This window comes from Oryctolagus cuniculus, chromosome 18, assembly GCF_964237555.1.
Source record: "Oryctolagus cuniculus chromosome 18, mOryCun1.1, whole genome shotgun sequence".
NCBI lineage: Eukaryota > Metazoa > Chordata > Mammalia > Lagomorpha > Leporidae > Oryctolagus > Oryctolagus cuniculus.
In genome coordinates this window covers 49,063,529-49,075,961 of record NC_091449.1, presented here as the reverse complement: position 1 = coordinate 49,075,961, position 12,433 = coordinate 49,063,529, and the positions used below count along the sequence as shown (strand labels likewise).

The window sequence follows — 12,433 nt, the reverse complement described above, 5'->3', positions numbered from 1 at the left end:
AATTTCTGGGCTCTGCTTGCTGCAATGAATTTCATTCGATCTCCCTGAGAATTGAAGAAAGTCAAAGTCTTAGATCTAAAGAGAGATTACTGAGGACTGATCCCTACTGTTTTTTTCTGCTACCCTTGAAATTCCTGAAAAACCCATTTTTCTTTTTCTTGTGGGGTTTCAAATTGGGGGTTGGGAGAGGGATCTCCACCAGGTATTTGCTGGTCCCTGGCATCTGTTCCAGAAGAGAAGCTATTCTACTCTCTCTTTCTCTCTTAAAAAAAAATTCTTGGCAGGTGTTGTGGTGCCGCAGGGTAGGCCATGGCTTGGATGCCTGCATCCCATAGCAGAGTGCCTGGTTCTAGTCCTGACTATTCCACACTTTTATCCAGCTTCCTGCTAATGCTCTTGGGAAGGGAGCAGAAGAAGATCCAAGTAATTGGTTGGGTTCCTCCCACCCACATAGGAGACCTGGATGGAATTCCTGGCTTCCAGTTTCAGCTTGGCCTAGCCTTGACCGTAGTTGGTATTTGGGGAGTAAACCAGTAAATGGAAGATCTCTTTTTTCCTGTATGTCTCTTCCTCTCTTGTCACTTTGCCTGTTAAGTAAATAAACCTTAAAAAAATTCCTTATGAACATGACCAAGGTCCAGGAACATTATGGAAGGGAACTGCTTAAAGGCTGTGGTCCATCCATTCCTCTGAAGAGTTCAGTACTCAGAAGTGTGCAGAAGCCGGCAGGCTCATAGCTGTAGGAGGAAGCTAAGTGAAGGCAACAGGAGAGGGGCAGGTTTAATAATATACTTGTACCTTTATTATGTCTATACTCTTACACGAGCAGAGAAATTCATATTATCCTACGATCGCATTTTCCACAAACTTTTTGAAGCCCCCTTGGCTACGTATGCATCACAGAGCGTATCTGCTGAAACACATTTGCAGGTACTCAGCACTCTGAAAACACAGGCTGTGAGCCCAATGTAGCCCAGTGTCTTTTCTCTCGCATCTCACACTGAATGTCATTAGATCCCCTGAAAGCTGTACTTCTGGGAGTGACACTTACATCCCCTCTAGTCCCAGTTGAAATGCTTTCACTAGATCTTTGGTCGGATGCCATCTGACTGTACCACCTCCAGGGAGCAGGCTTGATGCCTGTCTTGTTCCTCAACTTGTCCCTCATGCTTCAAACAATGCCTGGCCCACAGTAGACACTCCGTGGATATTTGTTAAGTGTTGAATTAAATATTGCCGAACACGTTGAATAAATAGGTTGAGCCTGGTGAGAATTTTCAGAGGATTTATTCTACAATGTACTGAAGATCATGCTCACTACGTAGCATGATAGCCTCTTACGAAGGACTCCGGGGAGAAAGGACTCCCTTGTTTTAGAAAGGAATGAGTCTGCCTTTCTTGAAAAACAAGGCATGTTGTTTCTGTGTGGATGTAGGGTTCCTCTTCAAACTGGTTGTTGGGAAACTCCAAATGGTGTGTGTTTCCTTTGCTTCTTCTTCTTCTTCTTTTTTTAAATTTATTTATTTATTTGAAAGTCAGAGTTACACACAGAGAGATCTTCCATTCACTGGTTCACTCCCCAGATGGCTGCAACGGCCGGAGCTGAGCTGATCCGAAGCCAAGAGCCAGGAGCTTCCTCCGGGTCTCATAGGCGGGTGCAGGGGCCCAAGGACTAGGGCCATTCTCCATTGTTTTCTCAGGCCTGAGCTGGATCGGAAGAGAAGCAGCAGGGTCTTGAACCGGCGTCCATATGGGATGCCGGCGCTTCAGGCCAGGGCGTTAACCTGCTGCACCACAGCGTCGGCCCCTCATTCACTTCTTGTAGGACGCTTGGCTTTATCAGTGACCTTCCACGTCTCCTAAAGAACCACACTTTTCCTACAGATTTCTAATGTTTTGTGATTTTAGATGTCTTTGCAAGCAGTCCTAACTGCCGAGGGGGTGCCTGAGCAGAACTGATGCTATACAAAGGGAGAAGGAAGGAAAAGAGTGAGCGGGACGAGATCATGGGCTGAACAACCAATTAGGAGGCTGGAAGAACAACCAATCTGAGGCAGAGATAAAACCCGTCGGAGGGCTAGAGTTTGTAGCCCTGTGTAGCCTGCCTTCAGGATAGCACCAGCACGTTCCCAGTCAAGGGCTGGCCTGACGCGGAGGCGTCTGGGAAATGGAGTTCCCGGGCACGTACAGCGCGGGGAGGAGGGGGTGTCGGGAGGTCAACGGAGACTGCGCGATGGAGGATGCGCGAGTGGCGCCCTTCGCCTTGGCGGAAGTGCCTGCTGGCCGGCAGAGAAGGTGAGGCCTAGTGCCCTTGGAGGGCCCTGAGTCTTCCCGCAACACCCAGGACGCCGCCACACGTGCAGACTGTGATCCGTCTCTGCCCAGCCGGTGGCATCGGTCAAATTCTGCCCCTGCTGTGGAGCTGCGGAGTCCCGGAGCCGCACTAGAGCCGCATCAGAGCTTGCGGGCCGTCCGGCCGAGGCTGCAGGGGAGAGCCGAGCTCCGAGCCTTCCGAGGCTCTCCCAAGAGAGCGAAATGGTCCGGCACCGTCACCCGTCCCACTCTTCCCTCTTGTTGGGCGGTGGCACTTCTGAAGATTCTGAGACCCCCAGGGTCCCCGAGCGGACACCCCCAGTCCCCGAAAGCAGCCCGCAGACGACCAGGCAAAGCCCCAGACTCTGAAGCGGAACCCGGGTGACCGCCTCGCTTGAGGCTTTACCTGTAGGGACAGTGCTGGGAGCGGGGAGCCCTCGCGAGCAGCGACCACCAGGGCATCCTCTAGGAAGCTGAGCCCGCCCCTGGCCTCAAGAATGCCCAGAAACACCGATTCTCACTCAAACTGGATGCCGAGGCCGGATGCTTGTTTAATGAGCAGAACTTCCGGCGGGCCGCCAAGCCTCTGCAAGTGGACAAGGGCCTGAGCTCCCAGCCCCTCCTGGCTGTCCCCACCTGCACGGGTTTTGGCATTCACCAGGACGAGTGCAGGTTCTTGGTGTTCCCCAGCCTGGGGAGGAGCCTCTGGTGGGCCCTGGAGGACCCCCTGAAGCGTGTGGTGTCAGAGGTGTGTGTGCTGCAGGGGGCCTGCAGACCGCTGGGTGCCTGGAGCGAGAATGAGCATGTTCATGGCAATGGGACAGCTCCCGATATCCTCGTTAACCCAGATGACCTGAGCCAGGTGACCCCCGGGGGCTACGGCTTCACCTACTGCTGCTGCCCAGGTGGCAGACATGCGGCCTGCGTGGAAGGCAGCAGGAGCCCGCCCAAGGGGGACTTCAAGTTCATCGGCATGGACCTGCACAAGGGCTGTGGGTCAGCAGGCTCTGCAGGGTTCTGCCCTGGACACACTGCCTGCCCAATACCCGGGAGATCATGAAACAGAAACACAAGTTCCTGGACAGCCCAGGGCTCCTGGTGGGACTGCGTGGTCCCCGGATCAGGCCCTCAGGGGGTGTAGGAGTACCTGAAGGTGGTGATGGGCCTCAAGTGTGCGGAGTCGCGGCCCCACGCCACGCTGAGGAAGAGTCTGGAGGCCCTGCCGCGGGAGCTGTGTGTGTTGCCCTATGGCCCCCGGACCTCCCAGTGGTGCAGTAGGTAACCCAGAATTTCAAATTGCAGTCTGAAACAAATCTTTAAAAGAAAACGAAGAGATAATGTGACTTGGGGCCTGCTGTTTAATTACAGATAAAATTCTAGAAAAATCCCTGGAATGGGATGCATGTTCCTGCCCACTGCTGGACACCCCCCCCCCCCCCCAGCATCAGGGAGGCCGGCAGCTGCTCTCCGAATATGGGAAGTGCCTCCTTTCCCTGCCCAGCCTCACAGGGCTGACTCCTGGTGGCAGGGGGTGTGGACGGAGCCCAGCAGGGAACCCTCCTGGCAGTGGCACCACTCTGCTTTGGTAATAAATTGTTTTATTGGGAAAAATACAAAAAACAAAACAAAAAAACCCGCAAGTGTTGCTGAAGGCAGCCTCTGGGAAGCAGCAAGGGCTTTGTCTCTCTTAAAGGGACTCTGCTCTTTTCACATTAGGACAGGGACCTGCACTAACTGCCTGCGAGTCTGTCTTACTCCTCACTCATGGATTCTCTCACAGCTACCTAGCAATGACCTGTGACAAGAAGGTAGCCACAGAGAACCGTCAATGAATGGGAGTGGCTATGTTCCAAAAAATGTTATTCACAACAAAACAGGAAGTGGACAGGAGTTGACTTATGGGTGGTACTTAGCTGACTGCTAATTTCAAGCAATTTGGGAATGTTTGATCTTCACTCATTGATATGTATTTTTTTTTTTTTTATCAATCCACTCAGCAAAACTGAAGAGTCTCTTGTGGATCTACCTCTCTCTGGAGGCACAGGTGCTAAACGGGGTATTAAAGGACCATGAAGATTTTCTCCATCTCTTGTTGATTAACAGGTGAGGACGATTCCTCGTCCACATTTCCTATGAGACACACATGTAGGTGTGACCGAGCCCTGGAGCCACGGTGCCAGGTCTTTCCAGGTGAGGTGTGTGTCTGTGTGATGTTTGGGACCGGGGTTCTCTTGGCCAACAATGGCAAAAGCTGAGATTCTATTTTTTGGCCTCTTTCATTCTCTCATTTGATTCCTGGAACATCTTCACACCAAACTGTGTAAATCCAGAACCAGGGGATCCAATTGCTATTTTAGTTGGGTTATGATTTTTGTGTTTGACCTTGGCAGGTCCGTTTATCCCCTGGCTTAAGTCCGTCAGACTTTAGAATCCTTGGCGACCATATTTTCAGCAATTGATTCTTATTCAGATGAAATCTTACCTGGAGCTCAGATGTGGATGCAGTGAGGTCAGGTTGGAGAATAATACCCATTCCAGTGCCCCTTTGTCCTGACACTCACTCTCACCACCCCTGCAGGAGTCTGAAGCATCTCTGCTGGAATCCAGGGGCTCTTAGGTGGCATAGGGTAGACACCAAGGACCTCAAGGACTCTTGGGTTTCCTGAACTGTTTCTGCCATCCTCCACCCCCTCAGTATTTTGGACACCTCCCAAATTATTTGTGCTATTGCAAAGTGGCAGGGACTTTTCACAGGTGTGTTCTCATCTACCCACTCATCTCCTTTGCAGATTGGCTCTCCACTCTTTGCAGTATTCACCCCTACCTCCCAGCCTTCTCTTTATCCTGCATGACCCTAATCCAAGTACCCACTTATACAGTTCATCTAACTGATTGGCTTCTTTATTTTTTAAAAGATGTATTTATTTATTTTGAAAGTCAGAGAGAGGGAGTGGCAGGGCCGGGTTGGGGAGAGGGAGGGAGGGAGGAGGGAGGAAGAGAGAGAGAGAAAGAAGGAGAGAGATCTTCCATCTATACCAGTTCACATCCCAAATGACCACAATAGCCAGTGCTGGGCCAGACCAAAGCCAGGGACCAGAAACTTCATCTGGGTCTTCCATGTGGGTGGCAGGGGCCCAGACACTTGGGCAGTCTTTGTTGCTTTTCCCAGGTTATTAGCAGGGAGCTACATTGGAAGTGGAGCAGCTGGGACATTAACTGGCACCTCTATGGGATGCCGACATTGCATGAGCCGGCTTTACCTGCTATGCCACCATGCTGGTCCCACAAATTGGCTTCTTATATAAAACTTTGGAAAGATCCAATGATTCCGGAAGAATGTCAGCTCACAGCTTTCAGTTATCCTGCTTCAGTGAAACTTTCTGCCTGTAACTAAGAATTTGGGAGGTCCAAATGCCTATCAGCAAAATTGATGTGGTTCTGCGGAGATTCTCTCTGGAAGTAGTGCATTTAACTAACCCCTAGTGCCTGGAACTCACCTTGCATCTGTTGAACAACTGAGCTCGCCCTTTGTGGAAGTGGCTGCAGGGATACTGAGTTCATTTTCTTTAGGTTTCCTTTGCCCTCTTGGTCTTTTATCTCCCTCCCTTCCTCTCTCTTTCCTTTCTTTTCTTCCTGTCTCCCTTCACCCTTTCCCTCCTTCTTGCTTCTCTCTCCGTTTCAGTTATCTCAAGGTAAGAGTGTTTAGGGGAAGAAAACAGAATTCTTAATGTCTTTTTATTTATTTATTAAGATTTCATTTATTTATTTGAAAGGCAGAGTTACAGAGAGAGAGAAGGAAGGAGAGAGAGAGCGAGAGAGAGCGAGCGCTTCCATCTGCTAGTCCTCACTGCTTTCCCAGGTGCATTAGCAGGGATCTGGATTGGAAGTGGAGCAGCTGGGACTTGAACCAGCACCCATATGGCTTAACCCACTGTGCCACAGCGCTGGAACCAAGAAAATAAAATTCTATCAGTGGAAGGGGACTGGGCGATAGAATGACTTGCAGGTAGAAAAGATTACCCCTCAGGAATTAGTGAGAGAGCAGTAGAGAGACTTCCCCGCTTTGCATGTGAATATCCCAGGGCTTTAAAATGTAAGAACTCCCTTGGTAGGAGTCTGTACTGTGTGGGCTGGCTGTCTGTCTGGAGGAGTGACAGACTGCACAGTCCCACTTCTCTTCTGTGCACTTGGCTCCCTCCTGGGCTCCAGAGGAAGATGGGCGGCTGTTCCACAAAGGTAGGATGGAGCTGTGACTGCGCCAAACCTGGCATAACTGGAGACAGGATTCAAAGACCAAAAAAAAAAAAAAAAAAAAAAAAAAGATTTAGAAAATAAACCAAAAGGAATTACAATGAGCTGTAGGTTGCTGCATCTCGATTAACCTCCTGCTGTGCTGTTGTTCTGTAGTCAACTTAGATTATCCAAAGACAGTGTCTAAAAGCCATTTTAACTAAATCAGCAGCCGTGTAAAACCTCCACTCAGAATATATGTTTGTCTGCACCTTTCCTGGAACAGTTTCTGCCATGGAATCACATGAAATATCGAGGTCAAAAAAGACTGATGAAGAGTGAAGATGTTTTTAGCAAGACATCAAACATTTGATGTTAGCTCTGTGTGAGTGAGTGATTTTTAATTGTTCCCTCTTACTAGGGTGACTGTCTTGGTTTATACCTTTGGTCGTGACAGAATGATCAGTTTCATTCCCTTTTACTCTTGGAAGTGTTTCCATTTGGACAATAAATTATAGGATCACTCTATATCTATGCAGAGAAAATTCTAATTTCCCAGAAGGTGTGGGAGGTGATGCTGTAGCCAAATCCTTTTCCTAGATAATTGGTCCAAAACTTAGACTTCAAGATCATGATCCATGGAGCATTTCCTTGATGACAGATGCATTTATCACAATTTGTTCATCTTGATATAAAAATGCTAGATTTTAAAAATTCCTTTACCATGAAGGTATGTTGTAGACCATCAGGAAGTTTTCATTTTCAGAAAATTACATGGTGATATATCTGTGGCCTGCTTGGTGGTCCATTGGATACTTGTTGCCATGTGGGGATGAGTGGTTCTAGGGTGTATTTCTAACCCTGGCTGCCCCTCCCCATGCATTAGAGGGGCTGAAGGAAGTTTTCCAGGTTGGGCAGGAGGTTTGCCTACTGCCCTTTAAGATTCTTCCCACACTCAGAGTCTAGGCGGGTATTAACAGTGACCAATGGGGCAGGTGTTGTGGGTCAGAGGTTAAGCTGCGTCTCATAGCGTAGTGCTTGGATTTGAGTCCTGCCTTCACTGCTGATCCAGATTCCTGCTGATGCTCACCTGGAAGGCAGCAGGTGATGGCTCAAGTGCTTGGGTACCTGTCACCTATCTGGAGACCTAGATGGAGTTCTTGGACTACCCTGACTTTTGTGGGCATTTGGGAGTGAACCAGTGGATGGAAGTCTTGTCGCTCCCCGTCTTCGTGGAGGAATGACACAGGACCCTGCGATGTTCTTTTGTCTGCTCGGCCCTCCCCGGGTTTACTGCTGGTTCTTCCCGGGTTGGCTACCGTCCCTTCCACCTCCATGGAAGGGCGGTTCCCCCTGCCACATTCCCCACTTCCGCGGGGGAGCGGCACACCGCCGGCTCGGGGGCTGCACAGGTGTTCCTTCAGATAGATGTTCCCCTTAGATGTTCCTGGTGCATGCCGTCTCTCTCCTCCTTTATAGTCCTCCTCTGCCAATCCCAACTCGGCTGCCCACACGCCGAGTACGCTGCTCTCCTCCAATCAGGAGCAGGATCAGCTCCTGGAGGTCAGCACTCAACTTGGCAAGAGGCAGCTGCGTAGAAGCTGTTTTCTCCTCTCCCAGCGCCATATTGTGGGAGAGCAGATGCATAGAATAAGTCTTAATTCCAGTAACTCAGTCCAGTCCGGGTTGCTCCCCACAAGTCTCTCTCTCTTTCTCTCTCTGTCTTTGTCTCTCACTCTGTTGTTCTGCCTTTCAAATACAAATAAATTTAAAAATATTAAAACATAATAATAAAAGCAAGTCACATCTTCAATATGTGTCCAGTAGAAAGAATATCCTGGTCATTTCAGTTCTGTCTTTCCTCTGTAAGACTGAGATGAATTTGACCATGGGATGGTTACATGGCCCTCAGCAGGTTGCTTGACATTTTAGAGCTTATTTCCTCATCTGTAAAAGTGCTGCTAATTCACACTTCCTCGGCTCTCAAGTGCAGAGGTGAGGTTCGGGCAAGCTATGTCTGGGAGAGGCGTGCCTCTCCGTCCTGCTGTTGGCTTGGGACAACGATGAGTGAGTGTCCGGGAGCTTGGACATGCTTCCAGCTGAGATGCGGTGAGCGCTTGACTTTTGCTTGCCGTGCATTGGCCTGATTTCCTGCTGGGAGATCACTTTTCTTCTCTTGTGAGCTTCAGTTTCTTCCTCTATAAGGTGGGGTTGTTGATACTGTGGGAGGCCTTGTAGGGCAGATACAGAAAGTGAGTGTGTAAAAACTCTCAGGGTAGTGCCTGCTTCTTTGTTACTGTGACCAGGACCAAAGTGACATATAGACACAGAGGGTGCATAGTCAAGAACCTTGCCTTGCCCTGACTAGCACATGGCCCATGCTTGGCCAATTGGACTTATTTTGTCCTAGAACTTTAAACTGTGCTACCATCTATTTTCACTAGAAGGGAAAAACTCGTTCTGCTCCTGAGTGATGGAACTAGGACAGTGAAGCCAGGTCCTCTCTGACCTGTGAAGTTCAAATTAATTAATTCACTAATTGAACAAATGTTTATTGATGTCTTGTGTCAGACAATGTATGCTCAGTCTTTCACATATTTTTCTCATTTAATCCTGAGTACATATTAGGTATTGGGTCTTGCTGCTTACTTTGCAAATGAAGAAATGGAGCTCATTGGATTTCACCAGCTTGCCCCAGGTTACAGAGCTAGCAGGTTGTGAGACTGAGATTTGAACTTGGGTCTGTCCGATTCCAAAGCCTGCATTTCCTTGACTGTGGCATTCGGCCTCCCTGCTATGAAAAGCACATTCTGCCAGGACTTCAGAGAGTGATGATAGTCCCTTTGTTTCTTTCTCAGCGTCTCTGCAGCAGTCTTGGAGGGCTCCATGAGCTTGGAGAATATGAGTGGAGGCATCTATTATTGTTATCTGCCTAGCATGCCTTCTTTCTCCCTTGATAACATAAAGCAATAATTATGGCAGACTCCACACATAATTATGGCACACCCCACTCGCCCATTCCATGTAGCTCTTGTGGGGTTGTCAGTTGCAGAGCCAGTATCTCTGGCCACCAGGTTTACCTCCAATCCAAGTTTAACCAATCAGAGTACTCTTCCCTTGGCTGCAAAGGCTTGGCTCAAGGGATGGGCACAGGATCCAAATCAGCCAATTGGTTTCTTCCCTAGGTCTTCTATACCCTGGAGAAGGAGGGACTTTTCTTTTCTGCTTCTGGGATGTTAAGTAAGGATCCTGGATGCAGCTGCTCACCCTTCTGGGCAGATGGAGTCAGGGGATGCCAGAGATAGGGGGACTGACCTGCAAAGGAAGCTGAGGAGTGGAATAGCGTGGAACCACTACCCTGATAATGCTGCTGGCCAGTTAGGTGTGCCAGAAAGTTCCATTCCTACCGGTTTTGTTTTTGAGTCTTATGTCTGCTATGTGTAAATGGCCAGTACAATCTAGGTCCCAACACATGTGTGCAGAAACCCAGCTTCTGGGGAGAGATTTCCGTTTCCTGGGAGAGACTGGCGGGGGAGGGGCTGCAGTGGCAACTCTGGAGAGTGATGCGGTCATGTGCTGTGCTTTGCTGTGTCTTTTCCCCCAACAATGGGCCATTTGCTTATTTGCCTCTCCCCTTAGGTACTGATTCACACGAACAGTCCTTGGGCACCTGTTGTGGTCCAGGGACTGTGCAGGTGCTGGGGGTCTGGTGATGACCCCTGCCCATGTGGAACTGTCCAAGGCCTTCGCCTCTTGGAGCCTCGTGGGCTCTCCTCTCAGCAGTGTTTGCTGTTCAGAGTCTACTGCTTGGAGATGCTACAGTCTTTAGCAGCTCTCTTTACCAGAGCAGCCAAAGGCTTGAAGGAAGATTCTCAGGTCTGGGGTCGAAGCTCCTTCAGAGGGACTTCCCTCCTTTCTTCCCCTTCCTTGCCTCCAGCCCACACGGAGTCAGAACAGAGCTCTTGCCAAAACTACTCTCAGGGGGCTGTTTGCCTGGGAAGAAGCTCCTTTTGAATGCGATCATTTCAGTTCACTTGAATTCAGATTCATCTGTGGGTCCTAACGGCGCCCAAGGAGGAAAGGCACCTACTGCTGAGAGCAGAGGGGTGCGGGCGGCACAGAGCCTGCTCACCCCATAGTGCTGTGCTCCTGGCTCTCCCCATCACACTGGGCTGGACCCCTGCCCCCCAGCCCCCGCGTTCCTTCCTCTTTTGCCACCCCCTTTGCTCCAGGTTGAACCTTTCTGTAAGTAACATTCTGTAAATGCATGTGTCCCTTTGGGTACTGCTCAGGTTTGGCACTCCCCTGGTGCCCAAGTGCCTGGGACTATGTTTCAGGGACAGGACCTGGTAGAGAGCAGGGATGAGCCTGAAGCTGGGGTCCCCGGATGGGAGTGTTGAAATATGAATTCTAGGCACAGCAAAGGAATTACATTGGGCATTGGTGGTGCACGTGGAGGAAGCAGGGGAGTAGCTGGAAGGATTTGGGAAGCTAATGGGGTCCAACAGAGAGGGGAGAGGGGTGTGCACAGAATCAAGCAATCGAGCGAGGCTTTGGCTGGGGTTGGAGGTTGGGCCCTGCTGACTGTGTGGCAGTTGCTCTCTGGTTTGTCTCTGCAACAGACGTCAGCTCATATGCTGCTTCCCTAAGGAAGCCTCTTTCAACTCACCTTGAAACTTGGCTTAAAACAGGGTCCCCTGTGCTGGTCCCACACATGGTCTCCACCAGACCAGTGATGACCCATGAATCAATGCAGCCTGATCATTTGCCTAACATCTGCCCTCCCCTTGGGAATGAGCAGGCCTTGGTCACCAGGGGGTCCCCAGGACAACATCTGGAACACGTGAGGCTCTCAAAAATGTCTGTGGGATGACTGGAGGAGCACATGCTCCATCTGTAGAGTTCTGTTTCTCTTTGCAAGCATTTCGCCAAGGATGCTCATCTACCTGGCACAATTCACAGACATTGGCTCTCAAGCTCTCAAGCTTTGTTTCTTTCAACAGAAAAATACAAAAGAAAAATATTTGTGTGAGCTTCAAGGAAGATACATGGGAAGGGAAGACACCACTTGAAACCACGGTGAGCGAGCAATAGAGCAGTTGCTGTCAGCAGCCGATTCCGTCAGCTTGAGTTCTGGGAGGCGGGCATGCTGGGGTCTGAGAGAGACCCAGTCTCGATGTCTCTCTCCCAGGCAGCTCCCCCGTTAGATGGCTGCCTCAGTTTCCACTGCTACAAGTTCTTGAGATTTTTTTAGTTGACATGTTTTGATTCCAATTAGAGTATCAGGCTTCCTCAGAGGGGTTGCATTTTGCTTTGTGAACTACCCAGAAGCCTTGAAATCTCAGAAGAACTGGGGGACCTGAGAACAGGTGAGCTGTGAGCTAAGGCAGGACCATTGGGTGGGAAGGAGAAGGCTGTCTCAGGGAGAGAGAAAAAGAGAGCAAGGGGAGTAGGGTTATAAACGTAACCACCGACATTTATTCCCCTTTCTCGTTAATGGAAGGAGCCCAGAGTTGGGGGAATGCTTGCCGAGTGTCAGTTACATCCCAGGCACTGTGCTGGGTGTTGGGATTATAGCTGAAAATAATACCTAGTCTCTGTTTACTTGGCCTCAGGAATTTCTCCATCCAGGGTGGGGAGCTTGGATGATAAATGTGGAGACAACAGTAAGTAGGGGTCCTCTTTGGAGAGGTATAGCTGAAGCTGAGAGCTGGAAGATGAGATGCACAGAGCCGGGAATGGTACCCCTGAACAGAGGGACTGTCAGTGCAAAGGGCTTGGGGGCAGAAACAGGCTGGTGTCCTCCAAGGGCTGGAAGCAGCAGGATGAGTTGTGGGTGGAGCGAGCTAGCAGAACCAGCCAGGGTTGCTAGGGCACCGTTGTGCTGGGT

At 49.9% G+C, this 12,433-nt stretch overlaps 1 pseudogene; it reads left to right on the top strand.

Moving 5' to 3' along the window:
- The first annotated feature begins 2,304 nt into the window (after nucleotides 1-2,304).
- Nucleotides 2,305-12,433, top strand: part of LOC138843105 (serine/threonine-protein kinase VRK3-like) — a 99,741-nt pseudogene continuing 89,612 nt past the window's right edge.